Here is a 5727-nt window from a genome sequence, read left to right on the forward strand (position 1 = left end):
TGAAATTAGGAGGGAAAAAAAAAAAAAAAGGAAAAGGGGAAATATTGGGAGTGATTTTGTGATGGTGACATCCAGTCATTAAGAGACTGATCTGTCTCTCTGTGATAAAAGTCAGTATCATCCTCTTCTGGGGAAGCCACGTATTACAAAGGGCTGGCCAGAACCAGCTCACTGGTGTTACGACTGAGATATGATCTCCCTTTCCCCTCCTTTCCTTTATTAACAGCTACCTATTAACTGGGCCCCATTTCATACAGATCATGTGCTGCTGCGTCTGGGCAGAGCCCTGTATACATTTGCTGACAGGCAGGCTGAGAAGTGACACTGTGGTGTGTAACATCCAAAGCTACCGGCAGGGTTTGGGGGTTCAAGCCCTTGCAAGCAAACGGTGTTTGGTCCCCTTTGTACAGAAACGCTGGGATCATGGATTTTAGGTATTCAGTAAGCTCTCAGTTTGAAATCCCCTCAATTTATGTGCTTGTCCTTGCATTTGCCATCTAGATGACAATATATAGTTTATTGTGCTGTACTGCCTTATTGCATACTGTACCTCAAAAACTATTATGTTGGGGATTTGTTGCCACAGGCATTGAAGCCAGCATAGATTGATTTTTTCCTTCAATTAAAAGAATTTACAGGTTTTTTATACCCAATAATTTGTAATGCAAAGATACGCCGTAATACGTAGCTGTGAAAGATCAGAATATGTAGCTATGAATGACCATTTTAAAAATTAGTCATGACAAGAAATTATTAGATAGTTGTAAGTCTTGTCAAACTACAGGGTTACCACCAGCTCATGATAATACTTAAATGCTTAATCCCTTTTCAGATAAGTGATAGTGAGAATCAGGCAAAGGCCGAAAGCCACTTTTTTTTTTTTCTTTAAAGTTAGTATTCACATAAAGTTACACCTTTGACCCCCATATTTCCACTTGGAAGTAAGCAATTCCATTACTTTGCAAAAGAATTAATCAGGAAAAAAACCACATTTGTTACTTCATGCTGCTTAAAAGGCCTACCCATGAGATACATCAAAGGGAAGAAAATGTTAAAAATAATCAAAGACAACTTAGAAAGTTTTTCTACAGAAAAGGTTAGCATTTATAAACTTAAAAATTCAGAACTCTCTACAGAATTTAGTCTCCATCTATCATCGGTACTCTAAGGAAAAAGAAGAGGGGAGGGAGGAGAGATGGATGTCTAAACCGCTGAATATTTCCTTGCCAAAAATAAATAAATAAAAAGGTATCTATTTATGTTAATATTTTTTCCTAGGCACTGTAGAGGACTTAAGATACAAACCCCTGGTTTGCTGGGGTGTGCAACCCAACTTACTTTGGCTATTTCTTACTTAACTTCTTTTTTGTATATAGCTTAAACTCCCCACACTAGGTCATTCAAGTCTTGAGTCACCAGAAAAAAGAACTCGCTGTTTAAAGTATGGCAGACAACCAAAAGTTCAGACAGCTGCAATGAAGGATTAGTTGTGGGTTTTTCTCACTGCCTTGCTACAAACTGCATCACAGCTCTATGTTCAAACATTATTAAATGGGAATGTTTTCTCTGGCACCAACTACTTCTCCCCACAGTTTAAGTATTGAATTTTTTTAACTGAAGTAGCTTTGGTTTACAGCTCACATTAGAACTTAAAAACATATTTCCATAGTAGCTGGCATATGCAGGCAACTGTTTATTCTCAGTACCAGCCATAATAAACACTTGTACTTTTATAATCCAGCAAATCTTTGTCTAATCACAACTCCATTTTCAGAGATGTAAAATTTGCATGCTATTTAAACCATTTTTCATGAAGACTGCCTAGAAATTGAAAGATTTTCTAAGTCTGCCTTCATCATCAATATGGACCAATAATTCACTGTAAAGGATGTGAAGATACACAGTGGGTGTTAATGACAACATTCTATTGAGAAAAAGCTTTGTAAAGCGGGATATGCTATAGGATTTTCAGGAAAATAGCTTGTCTTGAGGAGACCCACCTTTAATTCTACCTCAAACTTACGTTGGCAAGTATGAAGAAATGGCACATCCTTGGTTGCATGGGCTTTCCAGGTGAATTGAGAGCAACATCTGACTAACTTTTGGGTTTATATTTTAGCATTCCAAGGCAGTAAAGCTCTGGAAAATGGAGCAATTTTAATTTGCTTTTGGCTCATGCCTTGTCAACAGAAGTAATGAAGGTCTGCTTGCAGAATCACTACAGTGAATGAAAGGACCCAGCAGGACAATGAATTCCCATTGAATTTGCCAGAACTGATCATTCTAAAAGTATTTGTTTTTCATAGCTGACTTTAATGGCTATCAGAATCGCCGAGACACAGAAGTATGGAGTCTGCATTGCTGTTTTATGGGAACAGAATTAAACTTTAAGGAGAAAAATCACTACCACCCTTCTTCCTTTTTTAATGAATATTGCTATTTATGAGGATGAATTAGCAAGAAGCCGGTAATACATGAAGAATTACTATCAGTAAGAGCAGGTATTAATTTGAAAAAGATTACATACTTAGCACAGTCTGTCAGATACACAGATTTCCAACCTCTGAATCTCTTCCCTTGCTCAAGCTTTGGTTCTTACATAAGAAAGATTGTCCTGACAGCCAGAAGTTGTGTTTTTCACATAACCAAATATCCACTTCTGTGCACCAGTGTTTGTGACTCAGTTTCATCTTTAGCTTTCAAGCAGTTCCCCATGATGCAGGACCCCATCCAACAAGAGATCAACGCAGGACTCACATTGTGTGCAGACCCTTGTGCTAGCCATCTGCCAGAAGATGTACTTCACCCACCATTCACCTCTAAGAGGTGACTGAACGACATGCTCAGAATTATTGCTGTTTGGGCGCAGCAACAGAGGATCAGAGGCCAACGGCAGCTACCCAGATAGACAGATTTGTTACTAGAAATATGAACAATTATTAAAAAAGCATAATTGTACAAAGCATAATTGTCAAAACCCATAATTGTACAGCTCTACAACAAGCAATACTACCACCAAGGTCAGTATGAATTTCCTCTCCAGAGTCAGCCCAGGGTAAGAAGACGCATGGTACCGATGCTGCATTCAAGTCAGTCATACAAACACTGTGGCTTCAGCAAAATGATGCCTCCCTGAGCATCAGCATCATACTGTAAGTCTTGCAAAAAAAGAAATGGAGATGAAATCTAAATATCCCATCGGGTTAGACAGAAGCTGCTAACATCTGAGTCAGACAACTCACAACTGCAAGGATTTGGGGTGGCAGAAGGGAGGCAAGAACCATATTCCTGCAGCCTCCCAAGAAGAGCTGGCAGGATCAGAGAAGTGGAAGAAAAGACACTAATTTATTGCAGTCACATGTAAATGTTGGCATTTAACAATAGCAGCAGCAGCAAAAAAAATAGTTAAAAGAACCTGAGAATGTTGAAAAAAGCCACAATAAATACTGAAGAACTGGAAGAGGAGCTATTTCTCATTAGAAAAGAACAAGGGTTTGAGAACTACTTGTACTTATTAAGATTGAACTGGCTTGGGACCATATGTAGTGGAAATTAAGAAAGCCAGAAAAAATCCACAGACACTTGAACAGAATGAAAAAGGGATCACAGTGCCGTTTCAGGAGGCCGCAAGAGTATCGGTTGCCTCCTCAAGTTAAATGGAACGGTAAAGGACATCAGACTTCCTTAATGTAGGCTTAACAAAAATAAATCATTGGCTAATGGACTTCTTAGTAAATCACGAAATCCCCACCTGAGAAGGCACAATGGCAGGGGATTTTAGCTGTAATGTTGAGAGCTGAGGAAATGACTGAACATGAAAAGAGATCAGCTAAGGAAGCCTTAGACAGAATCACAAGCTTACCAGAAAATTGATAGTACCCAAGAGACTTGCAGTGGTTGAATAACTGTTTGATGAAGAGGAAAAATTAGGGCTCATAGGTGCTAAATGTATCCCCAGTGTAACCCGTTGAAGTCAAATGAATCACAAAACAGGTTAACTCCGGTGGTCAGTGTTTTACTGGTAGAATGGAAATACTACTGTATTTTACCACATACTTTGTTCTTTAAAAAAGATTATACCAGTCTCTGACAACTAGTGCTGGAGAGCAGAAGGGAGTTCTTTAACTGGAAAGAAAAAGTTCTGGGTGGCAAAGCAAAGAGATTCTGGAACTGATTTTCTGTTGTCTCATACCTACTGTAGCCTACGCTACTTGCTTCACCAACAGGAAAAATCTGATTGGAAACTTTATGCACACAAGTTGTACAGTTATGGAAAACCTCAGGCCCAGGGACTTGAATTACAGGCACCTCCCTTGGAAGGATTTAAGGTTTGGTGTTGCAGTACCTACAGACAGCACACAAGAGCTAGGGCACCACACAAACAAATAGGTAGTAAATAGTCAGTGCTTGGCAGAGCTCCTACATCAGTTCGGTAAATGGCGGTAAGAAAAAAGTAAACCAAAACTGTTGTAAAATTAAGGCAATGTAAATGGATACATGCATCTCCAACCAGCTCCATGCCTTTTAATGGCGGGATTTCTGGATTCGAAAGCTAGAGCATTGAAGATGAAGTTATCTGGGCATATGATCTTGACATCAATGGCTGAGTTCCTGAGGACGAAATCTGGAGTTGTCCATGCAGGCGGAAAAGCAGGACAAAAGAGGCCTCCAGAGCAGAAACCTCTCCCTTGAGCACACACACACACCTCCAGCAAGAGAAAATTAGGGACAAACTGGAGACGCTACCCCAGCTGGGTAGTATAATGTATGTACTTCATGGGAAAGTAAGTGATGGTTTACAATCAACTACTTGTAAGTTTTAAAAGCAAAGTTCAATTCTTACATAAAATTATGATAAATGGAGTGTTAATATTGTGTGGAAAAAAAGGCATAAGGAAATCTGATATACCCTCTGTATATTCAAGGCATCTCATTACTGCAAGTGGAGCTGAGTAAATCTCCTGAAGTTAAAAGGCGCTTGATAGATTTTTCATTTTGAGAATAAAAGTCTGCCCGTTGACCTCAGCAGATTAGTTGTGATTTGTATTAAAAAGGCAAAAAACCCCCAATCTGATCTTTCAGACACAACTTCAGCATTTTAAAATGTTTCATTGCTGTCACACACCAGAGGACACTTAAACCTGACCCTCTGGATTCCCCTTCTTATTCTCTGTAGACACTCAACAGTGTAGACACTATACTTCTACAGCACACATAAGCTATAGCAGCGACAACTCGGCAAGGTAGTATATAAATCATGTTTTGGTTTTCTAGCTCACTTCCATTCAGCTGAATTAGGGTTCAGTTGTAAAAGCACTGAATGCTCTTGTCTCCCCCTGATGTACGCGGGATGAAACCACTTGCAGGACTTGATCCTCTGAGGTCTGTGGGTTTTCTGCTCTTCAGTAGTCTTGTGCACTACTCATCTCTGACAGTATTTTTTGTGCCTTCAAAGTACTTTTGTATTGGACTCTGCCATATAGTTAATAAAAATGTCAGGAATTCACATGCAAATATTTTTCATGATTCCACTTAAAATTGCCTGAGTCTCCACCTGTACTTACTTTTGGATGAGAACTATGCAGATAGTCACACCAGACTGAAAAAAACCATGCAAACTATTTCCTACAGAAGAGAGTATTAAATAAATCCATCATCATTATTTTATACAAGATTGGTCCCACCTCACACAGGAACCACAAGTTGTTTCAACAGAAAGAGTAAGAA

This window comes from Strix aluco, chromosome 1, assembly GCF_031877795.1.
Source record: "Strix aluco isolate bStrAlu1 chromosome 1, bStrAlu1.hap1, whole genome shotgun sequence".
Taxonomy (NCBI): domain Eukaryota; kingdom Metazoa; phylum Chordata; class Aves; order Strigiformes; family Strigidae; genus Strix; species Strix aluco.